The 16,971-nt window shown below is 34.2% G+C and overlaps 1 protein-coding gene across 5 annotated transcripts in view; it reads right to left on the bottom strand.

The window, feature by feature from the left end:
* Window positions 1-16,971, bottom strand: part of LOC110467125 (multiple epidermal growth factor-like domains protein 6) — a 220,468-nt gene that overhangs the window by 67,333 nt on the left and 136,164 nt on the right. The gene's annotated exons all lie outside the window — the stretch shown is intronic.

The raw sequence follows: 16,971 nt of genomic DNA, 5'->3' as shown, positions 1-16,971 counted from the left end.
AGTAACTGTAAAATTGGCTATTTTTGAAGTCGGCTGTCACTCTTCTGTAATCTTTAAAGGACATGTATTAGCCTTAAGTCATTGGTCAGGTTTTTTAACCTTGGACCAATCAAATAGCTAGCAGTGAGCCTTCAATTTTGTTATGACATTTTCCAGGGGTGCAGACTTAAGTCAGCGCAACCCTTAGATTATCAAGGTAGATGTGTCCAAATATACACCCTGTAATTAATTCTCATGTCCCTGTGTAGTTAAAAAAGACATGCAGGGATAAGTAGGTCACTTTGATTGATAGGTGTGAAGATCGGAGTGCATTCAAACTTAGAATATAGAAAGCATTCATTAGAACCATTACATTTGGAAATCAAGTGATACTTGTCTTCTCACAGTCTGCCAGCCCGACTTAAAGCAGACCAACCAAAATTGCAAGACCCTACATGTACATTTTGTATTTGTCATCAAATGCATGAAAGGTAAAAATTGTTATGCACCGAAGGCCATTATTATTGATGTACGTCAGTGTTAAGATAGTTAAATATTTGTCATTGCGGGAATCTCCCTGAGTTCTAAACTTTCAATTAACACAACTGTTTAGCAAATAGTGCTGTTTGTGATAAACAGACCATGATCCTTTTTGAAGGTGTGTGCAAACATTTCTGAACAATCGTTTTATTGCAGATTTCGTGGACTCCACACCAAGCTTCTATCTTGAAATCTTCAATTTATCAACTCTATTGGTCAATTATTAAATACCCATGAAATAACATCAATATAATAATTACATATTCATCATGTAAACCAGGAAGTTGTCTACGAAAATCATTATATATCGGCACGTATACAGATCATCTATTAACAAATCAAATAGGGACACAATGATAAGTAGAGCCATTGTCTTAGAGAGTTAGTCGTATATACCTTAAATGTAGCTAGATTTAGCATCAAATGTTTGCACAAATGAAAATCTATGTGTCTGACCATCTTATAGCATTTGTCTTTGTTTCACTGCATGCAAAGCCGTAATAGTGTCCCACTGAGGTCCTAATGCTAATATACCAGATTTATCCCGTAATAAGCCCATGCCTGGTAATAAGCCCACCCATATCTATCACAGTTGAGTAGATATGCTTACAAATGCTATGTATAATTGCCTTGTAAGTGAACCTCCTTATTTCAGAGATTATAAATATGTGTTGTCTCCCTTGGCTATAACTGCAGGATAAATATAGAGGTGGATTTGCGAGAATGGTTTAAGGATCCTGTCTCACTGTACTGTTGTTTTTTGTATGAACAGTAACCTCCCCTTAACTTCCGTTTGGATGTAACTGTAGAAAAAGCTGTGCCAGGACACATTGATTGACCAGGAAGCTCAATTGCTTAGAAAGATGGTACAACAATCGGAAGTCAAGGGTTTGAACCCCGGTCTCTCCCCACTTAACTTTTACACTCGGACACTTTTGCTGATTCTATTTTGTTTATTTAATCGTTTTTCTTTCTCATAAAAGTCCTGCAAGATATAATTTTTTTCCCCAGAAATGATTCATCAAAGCTATAGTCACGCCATAAAAAACAGTTTCCATTTAACACTTCAGTTACAGTTTTTGACACTCTTTCTGTGGTATGGGGATCCTTAATTAATTTGATACTGATAATTATAATATTGTGTTATTATACAGTGGAACCCGCTTATTATGATATCCTTTTTGCCATATTTTTTTTCATAATAACTGATACATCATAATAACCGATCAAGCTGGCCTATATTAATCAGACATAGATTGATGTGGAAATATGGAAAAATATAAATACAAAATGACAAATTAATAATTGAAATAACTTGTTAATTGTTATTTACATCAGCGTGATGTAAAAAATTCGAAAAGATTTCATTTTGCCAACGTAATGATCAGTATGTAAATTCTACTTTCACTTTCAAATAACTTCGAGCGTATATATTCCTAAAACTATCTTTATACTACATCCTAGCTAACGATATGGTAATGTTACAGTCAATAGGATGAAAAAAATGACATAAATAGTCATGATTTATCTATATTGCAACAAAACGTTTCATTACATTATATCCCATAAGCGTAAAAGTTGCCGTGCTATGTCACTTACAGTCACGTGACAATCACATGCCTCGCAAGTTGTGCGGTGAAATCAACTTGCAAAGAAACAATAACAATTAAAAAACAAAATAGTCCCTTTTTAACAATAATTAAATATTGTACTTAACATAAATTGTAAATAAAGCAGCCGCCTTCAGTTGTTACGACAATAACGTAAACTTTGGATTAATTTCTGGCACCATGCTGTCAGTGCGGTATGCCTCGATTTTGACACTTTTTCAACAGAGACACGGGGAGATCAACTTCTAATGCAATAGAGAAACTATTGCTTAAGTAATTAAAAACACACATTTTCCTTCTGAAGTTATATTTTCATTAAAATCGGCATGATTAATCTCACATGACGATCGAGTCAAGGTAACCGTGAACATTTGTGAAAGGCATGCTTGTTTTCTTCGGAATTTGTGTAAGAAAATGTTGGTAGGCCTGATCATTTCAATTTTTAATACACTGTCCTACAGTGTATTTTAGAAAGCAATTAACTGCATCACCTGTTTTATTAAGACTAAAATGTATGACCAGCAAGCGATGGTCCATCTATTGTTTTCCGCTGACTGGGGTGACGCGAGGTGTGAAAAACTTGGGCGATGTACAGTCAGCTGGACCTATTGTTTAATTGTTCAGGTGTTTCACACGGACAACTTACCTAAGTTTTTACCTTATAAAATCCATTCACGGCAGAAAAAAATATCATAATAAGCAGGGTCCCACCTTTGACCATATGATAATAAACGATGTTTTTTTGCTTAGTTAAAGAAGGAAAAAATTGATCCATCGGGAAAAAATCATAATAACTGATATATCATAACAACGTATACCATAATAAGTGGGTTCCACTGTATTTGGGTTGTAAAATTAAAAGTAAGGAGTACATCTGGGTGATGGTATACTATATCGTATATCTGGATGGTGGTTTAACACATGTATTTGGCATTACTGTGTGATAGTATACTGACTTTATCCAGCAATAACCCCATGCCTGGTAATAAGCCCATGCCTGGTAATAAGCCCACCCATATATTTCAGTTCAGTAGCAATGCTACAAAATACTGCTTCAAGTTCTGTAAAACATCCGGCCTCTACAAGAAGTCTGTGATTTTGTGTTGCCTTCCTGGACTTATTGCAGGATAATTATGGTAATATGTGGTAGATATCTTGACATTAGTATTTATATAATTTGTATATCTGGGTGTTGAAATATAGATTTTGTAACTGTGGTTGTGATATATTATAATGTATGAACCAAAAACAAGCTAAAATCCCACATCTTTTGTATGGCAGCACCTTCTAAACAATTTGATACAGAATTCGGGCAAGTATCATTAATATGAAATCAATTTCGTTAATTATCAGCAACATGGATTAGCTATGTCTCAGATTTAACATTGACGGGATAGAAGGTGACAAATTACTGTAAAGGGCAAGGATAAATAATGCATTGCACGGAAAATAACAAGACCTGATCAATTTTATTCACGATCTTTTGATTAATTCAGCAATTTATCGACCCCACATTACTCCACTATGTAGTTAATAGCGCTTAGAAAGGAAAGAAAATCTGTCTGAATTTTAATCCTTCTTGAGATTTTTATCCAAAAATTATTCCATTTCCATTTCAAATTTTAAGTTCCCTGTCTTAAAAGTATTGTTCAACTTTTTAATAATAAGCATACTAAATGCAGTAATTTTCACAATTAACATTCGAATTCAAAGAGTGAAATTCATCTTCAACTCCGAAGGAATGAGCGTAATATCAATGATGGAATGGTAAGTTGTCCCGTTAAACCCTCCATCATAGCGTCGATTTGGGCAACTTGTGCGATACACACCAAATATTAATGTGCGGCAGTTTTAATAAACTGTGAGGTTTCGCCGCGTCTAATAAGGGGTTTGCATCATTGAAAAGCCAGCAACTACAGCAAGAGTAGTGCTGTGACATCATGATGTAGGAAGAAAACGGCGTTCCTAATTTCCTGTTTAAAATCCTAATTATCAAAATGTGTCAGTTTCAAATGTGAGCATGATTCATTTAAAATCTCAAACTAAAGCAAGCTTTTTGTAGAAAAGTCAGAGGAAGTTTAAAAGCCATGAATTTCATTTATAAATCAATATCATGTTTTGTCTCGTTTACTTGGAACCGAAAAAAATAACACTGAAGGCAAAAAACTGCCCAAATGACAGAAAATTGATCCATGCCTCACTGGAACCTAGAAATCCAGAAAATGTACTCCGTTGGAGCTCCGCTTGCAAAGGAGAATGATGGATGCAAACTTCAAAGTTAATTTTATCTCCGTTTCTAAAGAGCTCCGAATTGCTCGGATTTGGAACTAGCCAGCTGAACTTTTAGGTATAACTTCATCTCTTACCCATAATGATAAAGTGGGCTAATACATAATTATAGACTCAATAAAAACAGCCATCCAAATTAAAATGACAAACCTAGATCAATGTATCTTACATTAAGCAACGCGTTCCTACGTCCATATATCACCAATTTTGCTGTATATTCAAAATAGATTCTACTTGTTAGCTTCATGTGAAATCATTAGGATTTTGTGATCGATAGAAATATTGATATCAAGTCTTGAAATATTTTTTACTGAAATTACAGGAACAGATAAATTACCATTCAAGCACTCTTTTATTTTGTTTAGTTAAAAACAGACTTAGAATATTGATGCATTTTCAAAGCACAATGGCAAAACCCTCATTCCTTTATAAAACTTTTACTTAAAAGTTCTTATGTACAGCCAAACCCAATATTTTGAAATTAGAACATGTACATGTTAATTTTTTTTTTTTTAACTTGGTGAACGGATTGAGATCGACCCCGAAGCAGCCGACCTAGGGGGAGGTTTAGATGAGATAACTTAACATTATATAATTAAACAACCTGATTAGAAAATAAATCAGATATTTATTGTTCCACACTTACGTTGAATTCTTATATACCTAAATTGAATTTCGAATTCAGCTAGAAAAAAAACAGATGATGGTACTGTTAAGCCTCAGATGCTTCTGAACTTATACATAGCCATTACGCTTCAAGTTCGCCATGCTTGTGTTTAGATTGCAGAGAGATTTAAGGATTCTATTCAGTTGAAGAAGTTTAGGAGATAATTATTCCATTTGGGCATTTGTAAACATTGTCTCCCTAAACTCTAGTGTAAATTACCAGCTTGAAAATGTAAGAGAGTTCTTTTAACTCATTCATCCCTGAAGACACATTTGAACTCTTCCAAATCAAAGGTTGGAATAGTTCATTATGAAATTTCAGGGGTGAATGAGTTCAATTGAGTTTTCAAAGTTACAGTTGTTTTGGTACAATTTCCAGTGTCTTTAAATTCTTTTTCTTTCAGGATTGAAAAAAAAGTGTTGTAAACAGAGAAGTCAATAGCCATTTAAGAACAGGAAGGAGACAGACTTCATGGAATCGGTACATACAAAACAATGTACATTCGTTTCAGTAGCTTTTCAAACATTTTGGAGACTATGTTGTAGTGACAAAAATTAAGTGAACATGACGGAACCAATTGACAGGTGACCAGTCCGGAGGTTGGTTGGTTAAAGAGCCTGCCTGCATGGTCATACAGTTAATAGTTCCGGGTTCGATTCTTAGTCTGGCAGCTGTATATTTTGACGCTCTTCCTAAAACTATATTATCATTTCAAACTCATACATATTTGTCTAAAAAAAAATAAAAAAATAAAAATAATAATAATAATTTATATCAAGAATAACCAAAATGTTCTACCAAAATACAATTAATTTCCTAGGATTAGACATTGGAATATTTTACAAGTATCCGCAGAAAGTTGATTGGGTAGCATTTTTTTCCAAATTTTATGTAAAAGCTGTGTTGACGTTTATATTCAATATTTACCTACACGTTACAAAATGTATATGAGTATATATATATGTGGTGATATATCCATGATTTTGTGTTGTTTCGTGGGTATACATGTAGATTTAAGGAGAATCATACACTCTACAGTCATTTAACAGACAACTCAAGTTCTGTGATTTACGAAACTAAAAACATTTTTGTATTTGATGGATGTGTCTGCTTTAAACAGAACATAAACATTTAAAAAATATGTTCAAGAAGACCTCCTTTTTGCTGAAAACAACAAAATGTGACTTGTCCTGGAGATCGCTGTGGTGACCCAGACATTCTAATATGACAGTAATGTTAGGGTGTAGGGAAGACTCTCTTAAAGTTCCAGGGAAGTTTAACGTTTAACATAGAGTTACCACAAAATAATCTGTTGAACTGCCATAATGTCTTTCATTATAAGCAACAGATCCATTAAAAAACGGGTCGTACTGTGTAACAGGAGAGGAAATGGCATAGCCAGACCAGGATTCAAACCAGAACCTTCAAACTCTAAACACTCTGACCATGCATTTTAGCTACCTGGTCATTGTTGATCTACCCAGTTCAGTTCCGCTACATTCTTCCGACCTTTTTCTGCGTCTTTGCCCCCAAAAACAACGCTATATACACCCAAGGTTCTGGTGTCCCCTTGCCAAGCATACACCCTGTACTTGAAAACAAGGGTTGGCCACAGTGGCACAACTGTAACTAGAAAGAAAACACACTTCTATTAAACTTTAAGAACTACATGTTCCTTCGCATGTTGTTATTGAATTTATGACTATGTAACACATTTTATTCATACTTTTTGGTATCCAGACGAGGGGCAGACCACCAAATCATATTCCATCACTGAAGAAATACACAGTGTTGGCTCTACCCTAAACCTTAAGAAAGCAAAAATGTACATCAAGACTGAGATTCAAACCCCCGACCTTAAAGCACCAGACGGATGTTCCAACAAACTATAAACTCTATAACCTCTTAATCAGCAATCCACCCAGACCTGTTCTGCTGCAATTGTATTTCAAACAACAAATTTATTTTAAAAAAGTTTGATAAGGCTGACCATCCCAATGAAAGATATCATTCAGCATTACCTGGCAACAAATCCATTTAAAAAGAAGTTTCTTTCCATTTTTATGTATACACAATAAAACCTTGATATATTAAGTGCCCTTCATTCATTTGTCAGATCCTCTTATACTGCCAATACATTTTAAGGTCTGTTTTTCCATCTTTACTTGAAAAGAAGTAAATAATTGTATAATTCTCCACATGCCAAAATTTCACTAGACAAATGGTACAGATTTAATACACATTTATTGCCCTTGTTGTAGGGAAACATGATTCTTTGTTTCCCTGCAGAGATTAATCATATTTCACGAGGTTGAAGTCAAAGTGAAGCACGATTAATCAAGGTTTTTCCTTGTACAATATTTAAAAAGTAGGATATATATATAATAGTGAGAAAAATGGATAAAAAAATATATTTGTCTAATGAGATATGTTCCAAATTTAATTTTAAGTCATATTTACTGCGAATAGATACATAACAAGTGTCAGCCGTGGGTTTACTGTAGATTTTGCTACAGGTAAACTGAGATACACATAGCAGGGTTTAAACAGCTCAGTAATACAAGACTTCTGGCATGTGATATATCTCAATATCTCAATATATAAGTACATCTTCTTGTTATGCATGGCGATCATACTATCAACTTACAAGTGGTGAAACAGAGGAGAACTTTATTTAAACTAAAGTACAATGTCAGTAATATAAACATCATTCACGGTGAATACAATTGTATGCGTGATAGCCTAAACGACATGTTGGTCCCTAGGGGTCTGTCTGCCATACCTGCCAAGTGAGCCGATTTCGTCGGGTTACACCCGGGATTTTAGCCTTTCACCCGCTTTTATAACTTCACCCGCCGGGTTACGATTTTGACCCGGATTTCGTCAATTTCACCCGTTTTCACCCGGAATCTTTTCGTATATTAGAAGTTACCGAAGTCACTCGGAATTCTCTAGACTTTTCCATCCTTCTTCATAAGAAAGACGATCTATTTTTTGTTTTCGTTTCTCACCAACAGGCAAGTTGTGAGTTGTTTATATACGTACTAGAACGTTTTTTCCAAATGTTTATACAAATACCGTTGTTACTGAACTTGCTGGCAACTCATTAGTCAGGTGTTTTAACAAATAATAGAGTTGTTTTTACAATTGTATTTACGTAGAATAGATCGTATTTTGAAGGTAACATTATGTCTTCTTGAAGAAAGAAGTCATTATCGGGACTTGCATATACATCTCTGACTATAGTATACACGAAATGCTTAAAGAAAAGATAATTGTTCACATATCGTAGGAAAATTAGTTTTAGTGTATAAAGTCCTGCGGTCGTGGACCAAATGCTGCATTCTGCACTCTAGTCTTTGTAAATCGCATATTTCAGTTTGATCTGGTGCTTAAAACGACGTTACTAAGGCATTCAAAAACACGCACAGGCATTTGATGATTTGTTTTTGGCAATCAAAATTATCCTAACAATAAGAGTTCAAACCCTACTCGTATAAAACTGATATTTTATATGAGTAGGGTACAACTTCTTATTGTCAGGACCATTTTCAATAACAGAAACAAAATGGTATTTTATATGAGCAGAATGTGACATGTTATTGTCAGGACCATTTTAATTGACATAAAAAATGCCTGTGGAAACACAGTATCATATATATTATTATGAATTAATTTCATAAGTTGTGTTGTTGACAAACTTTTTATTTTTCAGCTTTGAATTTGGTATTGTGGATGAGGATTAGCTAGATCTGCTGGAAGAACAGTTCAATGAATGTAGAATGTAACTTAACACCATTAAAATATTTAAGTTCTAATTTAATATCTCTTTTTCTTATATCTGTTGCGAAAAAAGCCGTCGTGCACTATGACCCTCTTTTTTATTTCCAAAAGAGGGCATCACCCTCTTTTAGTATGTCCGGGGTTGGCAGGTATGGTCTGCAAGGAGATAGTTCCTTGGGGTATGTGTTTGAGGAAACTGGTCCTTTGGTGTTTGTACTCAAGAAGGTGGTCCCTAGGGGTTTATGTCCATTTTCAGAACAATTTCGGTAGTTCCCTGGGAGTCAATCGTCAAGTCTATTTGGTTATGTCTGCACAAAGTGTTATTAGGTCCCAAAGGGGCATATTGGGGATAAGATTGGTTCTCTTCATTATGTCTTTGACAGTTGGGTCCTTGATGATAACATGTTCTTGACGAGATAGGTTTTTTGGGGTATGCCTATGACACAATTGGTCCTAAATGATTGCATACCTTTGACAAAGTAGTTCTTTTGGTGATATACCCTTGACATTTACAGCGGGTCTTAGTAGGAGAATACCATTAATAATTAGGTTATGCCTTTGACATTGTAGGTCCGACCAATGGATAAGACAAATGCTGAGTGCCCCTCACATCACTAATGTAGCTATTAACACAAAAAATGTTCCCTCATTAACTATTTCACCCCTAGGTAGCTTATTGAGTAGACTTTACCATATATTCATCTGGATGAGTCCACTATGATCTATAGTGGTGAAAGGGTTAAAAGTCTAAAAGGAAGCAGTAGTTATATATTGATGTAAACCTGGTATTTACCAAGATATAACAGTACCTGTCAAAAAACGTGAGACAGTGATATACACTTACAGAGCATATACCTGTACAGGTACTTTGGGCTGACAGGTTAGACATCTCGTTAGTCCCGTAACAGGTGTAACTGGGTTGTAACAAGTCCGGCTGTGTGGCATTTGATTACAAAACATGAATACACTTCAGCTAGACTGACATTTTACTCCCCCGTGAACCCATCTCACTGTGGTGTGGTGATTCAGTGACATCACGTTAAAACTTCCACAGTGTCATCACCAGAATGTTAAACAAACAGCATGTTAAGGGTCCCTGTCCCACAGCACTGCCGCTTCTCCTATATACAGTTACCTCCCCTTAATCTCCATTTAGATATAACTGTAGCACAGTAATGGGCCAGGACACTTCCGTTGACCAGAGAGCTCAACTGGTTAGAGCAAGAATCTAATACCAGGGTTTGAATCCCGGTCTAGCCCCATTCAATTTATTTTTACGTTCAGAACACTGTTGTTGAATATATTTTGTTTATTTCGACTTTATTATTTCTCATGAAAGTCCCGCACGGTACGATTTTTCTTTTCAGAATCGATTTAGCAAAGGTATTATATAAGTCATGCCAGAAAAAAAGGTGTCCAACACTTAGTTGTAACAGTGTCACAGGGATCCTTAAACCCTCAGCAGTTTAACCTTTTCACCACTGTAGACCCTAATGGACACATCCAGATCAATGCATAGTCGAGTCTACTAAAGTCACATAGGGATGAAAGGGTTATAATGGGGGCAGTCTTATGATTTTTCACCTCAAATTAATACTTTTGACACATTTTAAATAATAATATAATTCCTTAACATAATTGCATCTAAAATTGAAAAATCAGAGCTTTGCATAGCAGTATCACAAGATGCAAGCCCTAATATAGATTTTACAAAACTATTTGGTAATGTATAATTTATATTGTATTATACAGGCATTTAAAAAAAAATGCTACATTGTATACTTTTCCCCTTATGAAATTCTTAGAATTTGATATAACTTATAAAATGTTTTGTTATAGTTCTCTTACAGAATCTTTTATAGTTAAAAATCTATTGCAAAGAATTTGTTTTTCATAAAGAATTGAAAGGCCCATATCCAATATAATGAATTAATTCTTTTGGTACGTACCTGAAATTCACATTTATCACAATTATGATGCTACTTTTTAAATATTTTCTGTTCCTGTCAAAACATTGTCTAACAAGACACAGGTCTATAACTTAAATTTCTATTATCTCGAAATAAACCTTGTTAACGACCTTCATTATGACCTTTGATCATCATCACAATTATTGTGTTCCGACAAGATGTCAAGATAAACATCGCTAAGTAAGAAATTTTCACACATGTTTAATAAAGCATAACATACCTGGTGTGATAATAAAAGTGTCTTGTTTTTTTCCCTCAAATTCTGACATTTTATATTTATTGTGAAAAATACCACACTATAGAATGTATGCACATACAAAGGATATAAAACTTGAATAAGACGACATTACACTGTAATTTACTTGACACAGACATTATATATTGCAAACTGTAAACAGATTCTTCTGTATGTTTTTAATAGTTTACAGTTTCATGCAATGGCAACTGATCAGAATATTTAAATGTGTCACTCTTTGGGGATTATGATATGGCAGTTGCCTCAATCCCAAAACATAAAGTCACTGTCATGTCTATACTTTTCTTTTTATCATCAGAAAGTCTGTTTGTTTCAGTATGTATAGTTCTGGAGTCACACTTTGTCCTCATTTGATACCAACAGCATGGCAACCTGCACTCAGGTGTCATCATTTTTCACTGTCAACATTTGACTTTGAACTTTTATCACCAGAGTTTTCTGTCAACATATGACCTTGAACTTGTGTCACCAGAGTTCACTGTCAACATTTGACCTTGAACTAGTGTAATCAGAGTTCAATTTCAACATATGACCTTGAACTGACCACAAATAATTCTCAGAAATTTGGTTATCCTGATATGACCTTTAGCATTGTGCCATCATTGGTCAGTGTGATAATTTGACCTTGACCTTGTGATATCCCTTGACAATGTCATCAATTTTGACCTTGAACTGTCATAATATTACTCAGATGAATTCAAAGGTTGGATTAAATCATTGTGAAATTTCAGGGGTGAATGGGTTTAAGGACTTTCTTACCATACCAAACATGGTTTGATATCAGCTTTATATAATCAAGAGAGAATTTAAGTAAGATATGAAATCATCATCATGAAAGTGTGATAGTGACAAAAATCGTGTCACACAAACATTGATGTTTTATCACGATTTGTTTCATGATGTGAAGCAATCTAAAAAAAAAACCTTCGACTGGAGATGATTTAAACAATAGTAATTATGGGATATATAAACCAGTTTCTACTTTAGAGATTGAAAATGCTGACTTCATATATTAATGGTTGCTCATTGTTTTAAAGGAAATATTTGAACAAAAAATGCAAGAAGATGAATTTCAATGCACTCCCAAAAAAACACTTCCCAAAAGAAACCTACCAAAATGAAGTTGTACAATAAAATGGGTAATGATACATCTCAATTCTTCATCTCAAAATAATGCTCTTTAAACATTTTAGACAACAAAAATATCAATCAGCCAGCCTGGATACTCCAGCACAATTTAAAAGTCTTCTTTACCAAGCTCGCTCGGCAAAACCCTGCAATAAGCTGGAGAAATATTGTACTGGCAATGTAGAATAAATCGGTTTGATATGAGAAGTATGTATTTTTGTGTACAACTGAAGTCTAGACCAGCTACCCTTTCCTATAGATTTAGTGGTTCTATCACTTCTGTGTATATAACTCTCTATAAATGCTACAATTTTCTACAATTATGTTGCATTAAGCCTTCAGATTCGGCTGCAGGACGGCTCCAAACCATTTTCTTGAAGAATTATGGGTAAATTCTCCAACGATCGTTAAGGAACCGGCCCTCCTCTTTATCCCTATGATACATGTAGTTGTCAATCAGAGTTGATTTATGAGGGAGGCTTCGACAGAAAATGGATGCTTTGGAAAATTTCTAGCCTATGATGTATTGGTTGGTGTGATCACCATGGACACTGCGAAGGCAAGGATAAATACAGACAAGCTGTTCTGTAGGATTTTGAAAAATGTTAATCACACTTTTCTGTATTACATGATATTATGGTATTTCCTTTTACTTGTTTAGAAAAAGACTTATGTTTTCTGTAGAAATGACAGTGCGGAAATGATACTGGTTTTTTTTAAACAGCAATATATATATGAAAATAAGCTATTAATTCCACCCTATTTCATAGATAATGATATTATATTATGACATTTGTAAGTTTATTAAATGATAGGATCTGATAGTAATTATTGAAAGTGACACCAATTAAACTCATTTTTAAAATTTATTGATTTTTAATATTAAAGGAAATTTCACAATTTAGCGACATTCATTTGTCTGAAATCCGTTGATGGTATTTCCTTAGAAGAATCTTTTGACTCAGAATTTCAGAAAAATATCATTCTTTTGTTTTTACTACAGTACATTTCACCTAATATTACATCTGTTAATGTCACTTTTCGGTTATTATCATGTTTTTTTGATGCACCGTTTTTCCTGCTATATAATCTATGCAATTCAATTCTTTTATTATCACCTGATTTTATGTTGATTTCTCTTAATATCATCTTATTTTGGCCACTGCCACAAAAAAAATACAGGTAAATGGTGGTAATGATTCATGATAAATGCCCTGGGGACCTTCTTTCACACCCTGGACGCATTATGTAAACAATGCCTTGACCTAACAGGGTATTTTTCTCTTTAAGGATCCCTGTCCCACCGCACTGTAGTTTTTCTGTGTACACAGTAACCTCCCCTTAACCCCTATTTAGATGTAACTGTAGCACACTAGGGCCAGGACACTTCTGTTGACAAGGTAGCTCAATTGGTTAGAGCGATACTATAACAGTCTGAAGTCCAGGGTTCGAATCCCGGTCTATTTAATTTTTCACATTCAGTGACACTATAGATTATTATATTGTGTTTTAATATTTCATCCTCATTATTTTTTCATAAAAAGGCCCACAAGGTATGGCTTTTTTTAAAAATAATTTATCAAAGCTATATTCATGCCAGGAAAACAATTTGCAATCCTTTGTTACACTTGTTGGTAGTGTTACAAGGATCCTTAAGCTTCTAAGAGTTATTTTTTTAATATTTTGAATAAATTTTCAGTAATTTTAAAAGATCTAATGACAAAAACTAATTCATTCATTACAATATATATTTGTATTTGTCACTTCACTGAAAATGTCAAAGTATTTACATTTTTTAAGCATTTTTGTTTTCCATTTTCAAGCTTTATTTGTGAAGTGTCTTGTTTTCTGCTGAGCCTGTGAAAACAACATGATTTTTTTCAAGTCAATACTTACAGATTTTTCACACTGAAGATTTGAATAAATATTTCATTTTAATACTTGATCAGTGTGAAATACAATAAAATTGTTCCCTACAGCATTTCCCCATCAATATCACTTAGCACGGAATGATTTTGCTATAACTCCACCATACATCTCTTGTTATGCATCAATTTAGGTGTGCAAATGCTTGGCTTTCTCCAACAGAAATCAGCTGTGAATCTAAAACCAAAATTGTCTTGCCTCTATTGGTGGTAAATTTCAACCTCATCTGTCATGCCGATTCCTCAGCTATGTTCTTAACTGTAGATAAATCACCTAAAGAATGAGATAAATTACTGCAATCTAAAATCAACTCCTTCTTTGGATGAGAAATGATGACAAATTCCTTCGCCCACCGTCACCTTCATTTATCATATTGAAAATGAATAAATTTTAGGTGATATTTATTGTGTTAAAACGCCATTGTTCTCTCACTTGATGATGAGACAGGGAGAGGCTGGCACTGATTAGCAGCGCCATCAAACACAACTCGACAAACAGGAAGTGGCTTCCGGTAGCTGAGCGTGTCGCACATACCAGCCAATATCTAGGAGTGATATTCAATTACCTAATAAATTCATCAAAACTAATTATTGCCAATAATTTAAAAAAAAAAAATGAATGCAATTATTTAAAACAATGCTTTGATACTAAACAATTTAAATTCACACTAAATCAGGAAAATGTTAAAAAAAAAAAGCAAAAAAAAAAGCATTACATTCTCAATTTTGTCTTTTCATGTGACAAATGAAAGTTAAGCGTTCTGATATACTTCTACTTATTTTTACTTGATATAAACAAAACTTGCCTAAATAACCCTGTTTTTGCCCTGAAATTGCTGAAGTTAAGCCTCCTACAGGAATATGTGTTAGTCCAAAAACTAAAACACATGCAGACTAACTCCCTCATCAGCTGACCATCAAGTCAGTCTGAGAAGCAGGCAGAGCTCAGTACTCACTTGACATTCTCAATTCTACACTGACTGTATTGGAAAAGTAGATAAATTTGGGAACTTGTAGTTTGGAATATTACTTTTTGTTTTATGAATATTTTTTTTGTTTTGTTTCAGTATAATAAAACAGTTAAAGTAATGGATGTTGGGATAAAGCAAGTTTCTAGTTGCCCTAAGACATACTGTATTTCCCTTATCAGCTTCACCTCTGGAGTGAGACTTTAGTCTCGGGGAAACAGAATCTTGCTATATCCCTCAAAACCAAACCTAAACTGTATGCTTCAAATTCATAAATCACTTTTTTAATTTCATGGGTTATCTCCATCGACAAATTTCTCCATATGGGTTGGTACTCCTATTCCACGAATTTATGTACCGACGGACTTGGGCCCCAGGAAAATAAGATTTCACAGTATCAATATTTCACCTGCAAACACCATTGATGAATTTCTTACAATAACATTGAGAGATATCATTAATACAAATTGCAATAACCTATCCTACATCTGTATGATACTCTGGTTTCAATAATCCAGGGGAATTTCTTACAATAACCTAAAAAGATTTCTTTAGGTACACTGTTTACATTTACATGAAGATATATGATCAATGCCTCACCTCAAAAAACATTTACAAATCCAAATGATTTTTTTACAATTACCTAGAGAGATTTTTATATATACCAATATCCTAAGATACACTGTTTTCAATCCAATAAGGATGTCTTATCAATATTTCACCTACAAATCGAGATCAGATGAATTTCTTACAATAACATAGAAAGATTTCCATATATATATACCAATAACCCAACCTTAATTACGCTATTTTCATTCCCAGAGACACTTATAAGAATATCTCACCAGTTTGTTTTGGTATGACTTGCCTAATCTTTCATCATAGGGAGACATGGGTGCTTAATTCTAATTTGATGAAGCATCGTGTGACCTTGATTCCATGACGCTGATCGTGTGCGATGGCGGTAGGAGAGTTGGAATCGAGGTATTGGCATTAGTCAATAGTTTTGTCTGCTGTTGTTTGGGTAAATTATACATACAAGATCATTAAGCGAGTAATACCCTGTATAAGTCTATATGCTGATGTCTTAAGCTTGTAATTATCCCATTCATGATCTACGTTCTCCAATATACAGCTTTAAAAGGTAAACGCTTCTCAAGGCCAAATCCAAGCTAATGTAAGTACCTCTCACCATTTCTTTCATTGAAGAATATAGTATACATTTATTGCCCTTACTGTAGGGAAACATGATTAATGGAGCAGGCACAAAGAATCATGATTCCTTACTGCAAGGGCAATAAATGTTTTATTGTGCCGAAAAAAAAAAAAATCAACTAATCAAAACCCAAAACATAATAGAAGAGATGATCACCAGTGCTGTCGTCAGCTTTCGTTCTTCAGAACTAGGTCGTGGTGGCTCTTGCAGAGTTTTCTTGAGCGGCACTGAATAAGGGAAATATGATAAACTTGAGCCCTTGAGGGTGATATGATTTTTTATTTTCCTGTCATGTGACCAGTATCATCCAATCAAACATGCTATTAGTGTTATATAGATGAGGTATAATAATATTAATTTCTGCTTAATTATCCAGTTTATTTTTCAAGAACATCTTGTTAGATTCGCTAACAAAAATGCTTTAACTCATTCATCCCTAGGCCTGAAGACACATTTGAACTTTTCCAATTCAAAGGTTGGAATAGTTCATTATGAAATTTCAGGGGTGGATGAGTTAATTGTGTTAAGGATCTTTGTATCACAGCCAAAACTGTAAACAAAGTGGTAGAAATTAGTCTTCCTGGCACAAATCTAGCTTTTATAAATCATTTCTAAAGAGAAAACCATACCTTACAGGACT

Source organism: Mizuhopecten yessoensis, unplaced genomic scaffold (genome assembly GCF_002113885.1).
Source record: "Mizuhopecten yessoensis strain PY_sf001 unplaced genomic scaffold, ASM211388v2 scaffold11161, whole genome shotgun sequence".
NCBI classification, from domain to species: Eukaryota; Metazoa; Mollusca; class Bivalvia; order Pectinida; family Pectinidae; genus Mizuhopecten; species Mizuhopecten yessoensis.
The sequence above is the reverse complement of the archived record's forward strand: the minus strand, read 5'-3'. Positions and strand labels throughout refer to the sequence as shown.